General features: G+C 40.0%; 1 long non-coding RNA gene across 1 annotated transcript in view; it reads right to left on the bottom strand.

The window, feature by feature from the left end:
- Positions 1–4,894: 4,894 nt before the first annotated feature.
- Positions 4,895–13,153, bottom strand: part of LOC127433664 (uncharacterized) — a 60,412-nt gene continuing 52,153 nt past the window's right edge. The window contains exon 3 of the long non-coding RNA XR_007895907.1: positions 4,895–4,980. This is a non-coding gene — a long non-coding RNA (uncharacterized LOC127433664). The remainder of the gene's footprint in view (positions 4,981–13,153) is intronic.

Here is a 13,153-nt window from a genome sequence, read left to right as displayed (position 1 = left end):
TATAAAAAGGAGATATTATGTAGAATGTCCAAACAACTCTCTTCCATACAAAAAAATAAAAAAATAAAAATCCATTACATTTACGGTAAAATACTGGCAGCTGTGGTTGTATCACCATTGTAATTACAAAAGGCCACATGATGACTTTAAGTTCATCAAGAGTGGCCCTTCCAGGAGCTATGACCAATACACATTTTGAGACAGTGCACTCTCACTCACACATACACAAAACATCATCAGGGTAACACGTTACAATAAAATTATGTAATAAACATTAAGTAAACTACATAAAATATAACATAGAACACCTCAATGTACATAACTGATATTAAAAATAAGAAGAAACATAACTATTCCCATAATAGTCAGATTATAGTTTTCCACTGTCATTTTAACAATAGTTTACCCTAAAAGAGCATGTTTTCCCTTGTTAAACATAATTTACATTGTTACCATTAATTTTACGGTACAGTTATACTTTTTACATCTAAAAAAATATTTTTTACAATATTTTACTGTAACATTGCATGTATTGTCTTGTTAAATATATTTCTTTTTTACCATATATGTTAAGGTAACTAATCGTTAACCAATGAACTTTTTTTTTATTACTGTAGCATTTTTACACTCTTTTGCCATTAAAATTATGGACATTTTTTTTTTTTTTTTTTTTTTTTTTTTACAGTGCATACAATAGCTTTGTGTGAGGATCAGACCCAAAATTAAGCCGTTATTCACTAAAAATATTCCCATCTGCTGTTTTATATATATATATATATATATATATATATATATATATATATATATATATATATATATATAAATTCATAAATATATTCAATATGATTCAATATATACATATATTTTATGCATTTGTATGTGCTGCACCAGGATTGTACACAATGTACACACAAATTTACTGTACACAATGCTGTGCATCCTCACTGTTTGAAACTTACTGAGTCAAGGAATATATAACATTACCAAAAAGCACTTCTATGAAAAAGATACAGAATTTTCCACTTGTCGTTCAAAAAAATGAGAAAAAGTAAATTATGGATACGTCAACTTAGTGTAGAGTTCAACTCAAGTCCCTCTGCTTGCATTCAACCTGTCTGTGAACTTCAGAGTGTCCCTTAGGGAGAGATATGCACAATTTTGTTGACTGGCAGTCTTTTTATACCACTGACCTCAACTAGAAAAAAAAAAAAAAAAAAAAGGAAGAATCTTGCCTAAGGCTATCCTGAAAGGCTGCTACCCAGAAACGTATTTGTAAACTGAAACTGAAGTGAAAAAAAAAAAAGAGTATGATTTACTTATTCATGGATTTATTTAATTAATTAACTGATTTGTTTTCAGTTTTACTGCTCAAAATGCTGAAAATATATGGATTTCTTAAATTGTATTTATTTATTTTTTTTAATTTACTTAAGTTACCTTATGTCTGCTTAAATGTCTTTTTGACATATTAAATTAATACTGTAACACAGCTTCACTCTGTAGTCAGGGAAAACTCAATTTTGCCTCATATTGCTAAGTAACAAGAACACAAGGATTATAGTAATTGTCTAATCCATGCAACTGCACCATCTTGATAACCTGAGGGAGTTCAGACAGACAAATGTGGCTGAAATAGAGAATACAGTATACACACTTAGGCCAAGATGTGGTGTAAACTACTGCCAGATCTTGGGGCGTGTTGACACAAGATGTTCAGAGTAAAATTAAAGGGATAGTTCACCCAAAAATTAAAATTCTCTCATCATTTACTCACCCTCATGTCATCCCAGATGTGTATGACTTTCTTTCTTCTGCTGAACACAAACAAAGATTTATAGAAGAATATTTCAGCTCTTTAGGTCCATACAATGCAAGTGAATGGGTACCAACATTTCGGAGCCAAAAGCACATAAAGTAATCCATAAGACTCTCACTTTCACATTCTTCTTCTTTTGTTTTTTGCGATATGCATTCTTTGTGCATATCACCTCCTACTGGGCAGGGAGGAGAATTTAGAGTAAAAAAGGACTTAAATATTGATAATCAAAACAATGTAAAATCTGATTTTGTTAGCTGATCTATGGTTAAAGGATAGTACACTTTTTTTAATAATAAAAAAAAAAAATAATAATAATAAAAAAAGTATGATGATCAGAAGCATTCAAATGTGTCAGCTAGACAGTTATGCGCTGTTCCAAAACCTAGCAAGCTGATTACAAAAATGTAGCATTTTAAGGCATGAGACATGCACTCCCAAAGGGCTGTTCCAAAAGGTAGGCATTTTAAATATGCTACTGTACCTTCTAAGGAACCTTGTTTTGACCAGATTCTATAGGAAGCATGGCATGTTTCCTTCACGGATATGGTAATTCCAGAATTTATTGCAACAAGCTTAGTGAAAAAGAAATCCAAGATGGCGGACGAGACAAGGACGAGAAATGTCAATTACAGTTTGTACATTATATAATTAATTCAACACCGAAAAGTATTGATAAAAATAGCTATGTTAAAATAATATCTAATTTAAAATTGACTATTTAATGCAAAATGTGTGTGCTGTTTTTCATGCTTAGAGTTTTGTGTTGTCACCATAGCAACATTTTTCATGCTTAGAGTATTGTGTCTTTAGCATAGCAACATGTTAATGCCAAACTCTGTTGAAATCAATTTGCATGCCGAGTTTCCTGTGAGGAGTGTTATTTGTGTGGCGCATGTCGCTGTCTATGTAGAGTGTTTCAAACCAGAGATTCATTTATTTAGTGAGATAACAACCGGCACATCTCTATCATTGGAGAGAGCATAAAGGTGGTCAATTTATTAAGCTTCGGGAAGCATCTTGTCTCCTCGCCAGTGTACTACCCGTAGAATGTCTATGAGACCGCCGTGGTATGCTATTTTATGCTAACCTTGTAGGCTCCACTTGGTAGAAGGGCTCTGTTTCAAACTGTTCACTTACGAGGTTCTATGATGGTTAGGATATTGTCTTAGAAGACAACTGCCTACCCTGCTGACAAAATCTAGCCTAAACCAGCCTAGGTTTGCTGGTCTTAGCAGGTTTAAGCTGGTCTAGTTGGTCTCCCAGCTTGGCTACACTCTAAAATCAACCAAGACCAGAAAACCCGCTTAGGCATGTAGAGTAGGCAGTAAGACATCTCACTAGGATTTGGTACAGATCTTTAGTCTGGCTTTTGGTCGAAATTGCAGCAAATTTAAATGAAAGCACCACATCTAAATAACTGCAAACATTTCTGTCACCATTAAAACGGAGTCCCTGTGTGCTGAAATCTTAAACACAATTATATTAGGTCCTCTGTTATGGGGACGTGACACATGAGGAAGAACACAATAAGCTAGAAATTACCCAGCTCAGTAGACAGATGGGCTTTTGACAGAAATATTGAGCCCTAGCAGTCTTAAATGGGTGCAGCAAAACAGAAGTAGGGTGCAAAATGCTAATTCAGAAAATCAAATCAACAGCAGTCAGGGTGTCCTCAAGGAAGGACAGCATACACAAACACAGAGAGCAAATATTATCAGAGCAGGTGAGTGGGAAAAACATAAATATAGTCCTGCTTGATAGAGATATGCACATTGCACTGACAGGTCAGTGAGAGCTCTTTTCTGGTAGTGCACTGGGCAACCAAAGGTCCCCTAAGGGATGACAGCAGTAATTATCATCATGGCACGGCTTTTTTCAAGAAAGATCTCGCCTTAAAGAGGTTCTCAACCTTCGAGCTGCACAAAACGGCATAGTGGCAGCAAACTTACAGCAGTCCTTGCAGGGAAAGTGTCGACTTAAAGATTTTAAAAGGCATTGACTTTTAAGGTTTGATTCATCCACTTCATTCCAGAGGATCAAAAAAAGAATAAATGTGTATATGGATCCCAGTAGAGTGGGAATGATTAAAACATAACGCGGGCCTGCATTTTTTACCCTTATGATGCATATTCATTAACGGTCTAACATCGGTCTTGAGCTCTGATTGGTTATTCAGATCATACATTAGCGACTGTGATTATAGTGGTTCCGATTCTCAGTCTACCTATGCAGTTACTTTTAAATGAACGTTTTCTGCATTTGGACAGACGTTAAAATGTACAATATGGACGTAACGACAGCATCTAAAAAGTAAACATTTTTATTTGCATAGGTGCATTTTTACTGTTTTATAGATATTTTAGATCTCTGAAACCTGCCTCTAAACCGTAACACTTCTCAGCAAGGATCGAGGATCATTAAATAAAGACTTAAAGGGGTCATGAAATGCTCTTTTTTATAGTTTCATTATCTTCCCTGAGGTCCACTGATAATGTTAGTAAAGTTTATTTTTCACCAAAACAGTCAATTTTGTAATATATGATCATTTTCCACCCTGTCTCTGACCATCTTTCTGAAAAGCTTGATTTTTGCCTCAACTCCTCCTTTAAACTTCAGTGTAATCGCCCTCTGTTATGATTGGCTAACAGTGTGCAGTCCCTTTATTCACGTTTTATACATAATGCACATCCAACACATTGCATCTGACTATTTTACACTATTCATCTCAAGCACAATTGTTAACACTCACACCCTGTCTACACCGGACACTATAATCAATGATGCTTCCTACCATGGTAGCATCCGTTCCCACGTGTCACTCCAACAGTAAACAACAGGTGTCCCATTTGTGCTGGCCCTTCTACTGACAACAACACAAAGAAACGTTTCAGAAAGTTTGTGTCGACGCACCCAGTGTACACAGACTCAAGCTGTTGCATTGCGTCGTATCAACGGACACACCTGGTGTAGACAGCACGTCAGCATCATAAACAATCATGCCATTTGAAATATTAATGAATGGAACAATTTACTTACATTTTTGATTGGGTCCAGTAGTGTTTTTAACTGTCCCATATCCTTCAGTGACAATTCCTTTGTTTTATGACTGCTTCACAAGACACACACATCCTGTTTATCATCTTGCACTGAGATGCACATCACTGGAAACAAATCAAAATGATCAAAGACATCCATATAGTGTGTGTTAACATACACCAACAATTAAAAGTAGCGCTGATAGGCGAACGAACAGTTTGTTGAGCAGATTAAGCAACAAAACAAGAGGAGCCACAGCAGCTGATGAAATGCATCTTCTCTTCAGAGTTGAAACTTGACATTGCGTATTTTAAAAGTATGCCAGAGACATGACAACAGTCAAAGACATCTGTGTAGTACACGCTTGTATACAAAAATAATTCAAAATAGTCCAGATGGGCCCCCTTTCGTGTTCAGGTGTAGTTATGCCACAGACAGTAGGTCTTTTGTCCTTCCCTCTGTCTCTGTTTACAGGCCAAGTGAGCACCAGTGGGCGGGACCATGGGTGCGATGATTTTCAAATAGGCATTGATGTTGTTGCTGTAGAGGCCATCTTAAATAAATGAGTACCCCAAATGGTGTAGGGAAGTCGAGTTCTGGAATTACAGTATGTTTTTATAGTAGAATGACCTCTTATATGTCAAAATTTCAAGGAAAAATGTATTCCTCATAACATGACACCTTTAAAATTATGATCTGTTCCTCACACAAATCTATCATACACTGCAGAAAAAAGAAAGAAAAAAAAACATTTTCATTAGTATTTTTGTCTGTTTTCCAGTAAAAATATAAATCTAAATATTCTGAAAACAAGATATATTTACTTGACACGTAAAATGGCTTAAGATATTGGGCCCTATTTGAAGAGTGCTAACGCTAAGAACAGCACTATTGTAACAAATGGTTTCTGAGATGAGACAGGAGGCATAGGATCTGTTTGCAGGCTTTAATAAAAATGATGACAGTGAAACAACAAACGGGAACTCAAAACAACAACAAACAAGAAATGACAAAGGAATGCAAAAACTAAAAGGTATTTATACAAACAAAAGCTAATGAGGAAATGGAAAATAGGTGACAACAATAAGGAACAGATGGCAGTGATGAGGGCAGTGCATACTGGATAACCGGGGGAAACACTTCAAAATAAGAGTCCTAGGAAACATGAGGGAGACAGACTGTGACATAACCCCCCCTTTAAGGGGTGACTCCTAGTGCCTCAAAGATGGCTGAGGAGGGCAGGAATATACAGGTGAGGAAGGGGACCTGGAAGATGACCAGGTGGCCAGGGAGGAGACCCCAGGGTAAGGATTGGGTCCAGAGGTCTGGGGGGGCCGTCTCAGGGTAGAGACTGTGTCAGGAGGTCTGGGAGGTGGCCTCAGGGCTGGGATAGAGTTGGCAGGACTGGGAGGTGGCCACAGGGCCAGGACTGGGTCAGAAGGCCTGGGAGGCGGCCACAGGGCAGGGACTGGATCAGGCCACTATTTGCTGCTGTTGTTTTTAACAACAGTTTCTGCACGATGTTGGTCTCAATAAAGATCATTTGGTATCTTTGGAGTGCAACATTTTGGAAAGAGGGGGCAAGGCTAATTCAATGGCTCAGTCTCAGTGAAAGTAGAATGGCTAAAATCGCTTACAACACCTTTAAGCAAATGTGTCAACTGCATTAAATAAACATATTGGCATTGAACACTTACTTAATCTCATTGATTACAAATACAATAAAATCAACCAATTAATTCCATAAATTGCATATTCATGGGTTCAGTAAGGATTTGTAAACATCTGTATGTCTCTAAAGTTGTTAATACGTAAAATGATTTACATTTTAGATGCTGTCATTATGTCAATATTGAACATTCCTGTTTCTATGTAAACATATGTTATTGTTTGTGTGCTAGAACATCTTGGTTACTGATGTAACCTCTGTTCCTTGATGGAGGGAATGAGATGTTGTGTCAATGTAGTGACACTAGGGGTTCCTATAGGAAATTGCGCAGGCGCTGAACCATGTCACGAGGTACAGAAGAGTGGACACGGGCAAGCTGCCGCGTGCCTCGCAGTGAGCGCTCAACCACGTGTTGACCTTCCAGCGAGTTAGGTAAGGCATCTCCCTAGTCCCGTTAAGGGGGGGAGGAGGCACTTACCAAAGTAGGCTACTGGCGGTGACTTTCCTGATTTGCTGTTAAGCAATTTCCCACCGAGCACTTTCTAGAATAGCACTGGGAAGTGCTCTTCCCTCTCCAGGAAGGAGAGCACTATGGAGACCACATCCTACCAGAGGAAGGTTAACATGTGGAGAATACCTCACATGGATTTAACAACGGGGAAGTTCACATATGGAATGATACCACCGGAGGACCCTATCTACAGAGAGGGTACGCAGCCACAGTGGCCGAGGCAGAGAAAGCTCTGGCGAGGGGAAACACAGGGTTCACCTAAGGGGAAACTCATCATATGGGATTACCAATGGGGAATCACCATGCATGGAGCACTGAGCTCGAGCACACGGGCTCACATGAAAAGGAGCATACCACGAGTACTGGGCCTGGTGTCATTACTCCTCCGCCGAGTTCGTCACTGAATAGTGCTTAAGAATTAAAGAGGTGTCCGAGGTTCACCGGATACGGGGAGCTGTTGTGGACAAAAAGGCGCACATTATCACCTTTGAAAAAAGGTGAAAGGCGCAATGCAAGCGGTACACCCAACCAGCCGCTCGGTCTACCTGCTGTTACCACGTAACACTCGGGTCAAAACCGGGTCTATGCGTAGATTATAAAACCTCGCAAAGGTATTGGGTGAAGCCCAACCCGCAGCTCTGCATATGTCCCCCTCTTGCCAGTGCCCAGGAGGACGCAACACCTCTAGTGGAGTGCGCCAGGACTCCCAGGGGGCACGGCAAGTTCTGAGATTGGTATGCAAGAGAAATGGCATCCACAATCCAATGGGCTAGCCTCTGCTTGGAGACAGCTTTCCGCTTCTGCTGTCCTCCAAACCAGACAAAGAGCTGCTCTGAGCATTTAAGGCTCTGCGTGCGGTCCAGATAGATTCGCAGGGTGTGAACTGGACACAGCAACGACAAGGCCGGGTCTTCCTCCTCTGAAGGGAGCACTTGCAGTTTCACCACCTGGTCCCGGAAAGGAGTGGTGGGAACTTTGGGCATGTAACTGGGCTCCAAACTCCAGGCATTCGCTGGTAACAGAGAGCACCTGCAGGTCCCCCACTCTCTTGATGGAAGTGAGCACCACCAGCAAGCCATCTTCAGAGACAAAGTACTGAGCTCGGCCTGCTCCAGGGGCTCAAAGGGGGTTCTCTATAGGGCAGGTAGGACCGCAGAGAGATCCCAAGAGGGAATCAACCTCCTCGCACCCTTGAGGAACCTGTTGATCAGGTCGCGCTGTCGTGAGGGCCTCCTGTTCTCTTCCGGATAGAACAAGCATGCTGGGGGATGGGAGGTCTGCGGGGGTTGAGCCAGTGGAAACGCTGCCATATTCACATCCAGATCGCCTGCGGTGCTTGCCGACCCGGCAGGCTGAGCATCAGTCCAGGACGGAGCGGGTTGGGGAGCAGCCATGGTGGCTCCTTGCTTCTTGAAGAAGGAAGTGAGCTGCGACTGCAACGTTCTGATAGGCATGTTCTCACAATGAGAACATAACCCTTCCACGAAAGCTGCCTTGGTGTGCTGGTGCCCCAAGCACTCGAGACAGATTTCATGGCTGTCCAGAAGGGAGAGATAACGGCCACATCCAGTAGCGCAAACGCGGAAGGACATCTTTAAAAAGACTGCAAGCATTTGCGCGAGCTCTTTTAGAAGGAAATGTACTATTTTGAATATACTCTTTTAGCACCCGCAGACTCAGCCGCCGAAGCGCCCAGGGGAAGCACAACACTTGACCATGCGAGGGTGACCGCTGATATGCGCCATAAAATTCAGCAGCGTAAGCGAAAGGTGAGAGGACGAACACAATACATGCATTCGGCTCCGTAGAAAAAAATCTGAATGAGTGGTGCATGCCATCTCCTTTTATACCCGTATGTCCGGGGGCAGAGAGTGGCATGAAAATTCCACTCGCCAATTCTCATTGGCCTTTTCTATTTTAAGCAAAGGTGATAGGGGCTCTCAAGATCGAACCTCTAGTGTCACTACATCAACACAACGTCGAATGAGTGACAGGCAGGGAACCACACTTCACATAAGAATACATACGAATTCTCATGAGATCATGTTGAAATCCCGCACACAAAATGGGGCTACAACTGCTTAGTGAACTCGCCCCTGATTATTCTCACTCCCAGTGCTCTTCTATTCCTGTAATATGTTCAAAGAAGAGTGCTCCATTTGTAGTCTGTCAATGGCATGACAGTTACTGTGATCGTGGAGGATGACTTTTGAGTATTTGATCAGAGCTTAACCATCGTTCATCACTCTTATACTGCTCTCATAACCCTTCCATTAATTAGCTTTCAATAATGTGAGTAGTCAGGGTACTGCTCAACCCCAAGGGCTTAAGCATTTAGAGTAATCAGCAGACTTGAATCTGAATGATGCTGAGCCCAGATGAATAATTGACCACGTATGTGTAAGGACAAGATCATTTTGGCCTGGCTCATCCTGCAGAAGAATGGTTTTGTCATGCCAACACTGAAGCCTGGTAAAATTACATTGTTTGATAAAAAAGAAGTGGAGTTCAAGGATGCCTCCAATGTTGGCTTCAAGGAAATCATTGAACGTTTATGTGCTAGTATAGGTAGCATCCCAGTAGTAAATGACTGTTTGTCAGTGTTGAGTGTAATCTAATTGCAAAGTAATTAATTACTGTAATTAGGGCTGGGCGGTTTTCCTATTTTTCCGATTCATTCGAATTTGCACTTTGACATGATTTTTGTTTTTTGTTTTTTAATTGAGATTTTGCAAAGAATATTGCAAACACTAAAGTTAGATATGTTGTAAATCCACCAAAGGCTGAAAAAGGAAGAGAAAAAGAATTCATAGCGCTTGTCTTAATGACGCTCCCGATCTGATCAGCTGCACGTGTGTGGCGTGCTCCAAATGAACGTGAGAGTTTAACAACAAGGTGACTGATATAAAAGACAGTGGTAATATTCCCAGTACAATTGTACACAGTGTGATTGTAGTTCCACTTCGTCCGTCATGCATGTACACTTTTTACGAATAAAAAATACCATGGCACACCACTATCCCACATAACCATCGTCAATAGTTTTCCATTTCAAAACTTGTCCATGTTTTCTGTCCGTCTTAGTAGCATGTTTACTTGTAATGTTGGAAATTTGACTATGCAAAAAACACAAGTCATATAGGTACGCTGTATGAGGTCACAGGTAATTGGGTAATGAAAAAACAACAATATTGCTTCTTTTCTAATTTGTAGATTTGTTCTTGCAAATTTGTTCTTGCAGTGCCCTCATGCACACTCATGAGGGGTGAAAAAGTTGAGACAATCACTGGTCCACGAAAATGTTTTCTGGAAATATATTTTTTTTAAAGAATAAGCTAAAAGCACCAATTCCAGTGATGTTTGTGATTCAAGAATATCAAATTAACTGCACAATTGTGCAGAATTAGCTGCAAAAATAAAGAGTATTTTGGTGAGGCTTGCTTCTGTTTCACAAATTTGTTCAATTTTATTAACTGATTAGTTCAGTGACCCCTTCTGGAGATGTCAATAGCTGGCGACAAATGAGGGTCTTATGTGCTATGAGTGAGTCAGTGAATCATTTTGAGTCATTCATGACCGAAATCTACCAAGAGACTTTATAGTGTTTAAGCATTAAAAGAACAAAGCAGATCTATAGACTCTGTAAACAGCAAACAAAAATGTGTCCACAGGCCGCGGTCTCTGACGCTTTCTGCCTGTCAATAATTTTGCACATTCTCATAGTGTTCTAGCTGCAGCAGATTATTGAGGCTTACTGCCATTTTAATGCTGTGTTGTTCATAAAAGTTGTCAGTTGAGGCCGCTATTTGCTGCTGTTGTTTTTAACAACCGTTTCTGCATGATGTTGGTCTCAATAAAGTTAATTTGGTATCTTTGGAGTGCGAAATTTTGGAAAGAGGGGGCAAGGCTAATTCAATGGCTCAGTCTCAGGAAAGTAGAATGGCTAAAATCGCTTACAACACCTTTAAGCAAATGTGTCAACTGCATTAAATAAACATATTGGCATTAAACACTTCCTTAATCTCATTGATTATAAATACAATAAAATCAACCAATTAATTCCATAAATTGAATATTCATGGATTTAGTAAGGATTTGTAAACATCTGTACGTCTCTAAAGTTGTTAATACGTAAAATGATTTACATTTTAGATGCTGTCATTACGTCAATATTGAACATTCTTGTTTCTATGCAAACATATGTTATTGTTTGTGTGGTAGAACGTCTTGGTTACTGATGTAAACTTTGTTCCCTGATGGAGGGAACGAGACGTTGTGTCGATGTAGTGACACTAGGGGTTCGATCTTGAGAGCCCCAATCACCTTTGCTTAAAATAGAAAAGGCCAATGAGAATTGGCGTGTGGAATTTGCATGCCACTCTCCAGCCCCGGACATATGGGTATAAAAGGAGATGGCGTGCACCACTCATTCAGATTTATGCTGAGGAGCCGATAGAGAGTCCCGGCCATGTCAGCGGCTGTTAATGAGTTATCTGGTTAGATTGTGACAGCTGCTCTCATATGGCCAGATCAGAGACAAGAGGTGGGGACAGACAGAAGTCTAAGAGGGTGACAAAAAGTGATGAGGTGCAGGAAGAGGTGCTTTCTCTCAAAGGATGATGAGAGAGGAGTTTAAATTTTGGTGTGAACTGTTCCTTTAAATTTTGGTCTGTTCGCACACAAAGCTATCGTATGACTTCTGAAGACAAGGAATACAGCACACACATACTTTAGGGTTGCCAAATTTCTACCAGCAAAATACAGGACTTTTAATAAGCTTTTGTGTCCTTTTTGAAGCTTAGAAGCTCAAGTCCCCATACTTTGTAATTGCATGGAAAAGAGTGACCAGTAAATTACTTAGAATTTCAATGAATTTCAAGTGAACTAATCCATACAAAAAATAAAAATCACACAATTAAAAGAAAACCTTGTCTTTTCAATAGAGCAATACAATGCTTTTTTCAGCAGTACTGGGCTCTGTTGCCTTTATAGATTAAATAAGAAAGTTTAAATTAGAACTTATTTATTTGAGTGAGTGCAAGAGCTGAACCTCTTTGACCCTGCTGGAGTTTAACTCAATTTAATCAGCCATGTATTTGTTCTTACAAATGTTCAACAACTATAGAGAGAGTGTTTTGAATGTTCACCAAGTTCTTGTAGGTCAAAAAGAATCAACTGATTGATACACATTACACCTAAGATTTAATATCACAACTGACCAAATATATTGCACAAAGTATTAATTACAGCACTTGTGCGTGCTGCATTCAGTGTCTTAACACAGTGCTCCACAAATAGGATGAAAGACAACTTACATCAGGTCATGTTGCACACAGGAAACAGGAGTTTTTGAGATTCTGGGGAAAACATGTACCTTGACTTACTGTAGAGATACCACAACCAAACCCTCATATCTCTAGGAAACATTGGAAAAGGGAAATATCATGCAACTGCCTATCCACGCCCTAGTAACCATCTGGAGCACCCTAGCAACCAAACCCCATAGACTTGCATTAAAAATATATGGGTCAGAGGGTTATATCCGGATCAGAATATCATAGAGACATTGGGATTTGCTCATTTGACTTGGAATAGCAATCAGCCTGTAAGTTTCTCCCTGCTAAATGTTTAGCTACTGTACGTCAAAACAACCATCCAAAGCATGCTAGCAATTGTATAGCAACACCCACATCTCCACAACAGAACAATGTAGAGACATGGGGGTAGAGGTCTGCATGAGACTGTTTTTCCATCCTGCTCCCGCAAGTTTCTATCCCGCACCCGAACGTTCCCACTGAATTTTACTCCATGTTCACCACCCTCTGCCCGCAGTGATTTTCTTCCTGACCACTCCCGTTCCCGAAACCCCACATTTGTTTTCCACATAGTGCAAAAGCCATACAACAAGTGTACGCAAAGAATGGTATATTTTTCTGTTATTGCTGTTATCAGATGATGTGTGAAAATGACGCCAATTTGACTTGCCTGAAGTTGGTTTCTTAATACTAAACTGACAATTCGCTTTGCTCTGCCATTCTTCTAAAGCCCCGTTGACTACCTGCCTGATTTTCATATTGGAACATTTAATGCACAAGCTGGGTGCACATTTATTTTATGT

Source organism: Myxocyprinus asiaticus, chromosome 43, assembly GCF_019703515.2.
Source record: "Myxocyprinus asiaticus isolate MX2 ecotype Aquarium Trade chromosome 43, UBuf_Myxa_2, whole genome shotgun sequence".
Taxonomy (NCBI): Eukaryota; Metazoa; Chordata; class Actinopteri; order Cypriniformes; family Catostomidae; genus Myxocyprinus; species Myxocyprinus asiaticus.
Note: the sequence above shows the minus strand (reverse complement) of the source record. Positions and strands in the feature narration are given on the sequence as shown.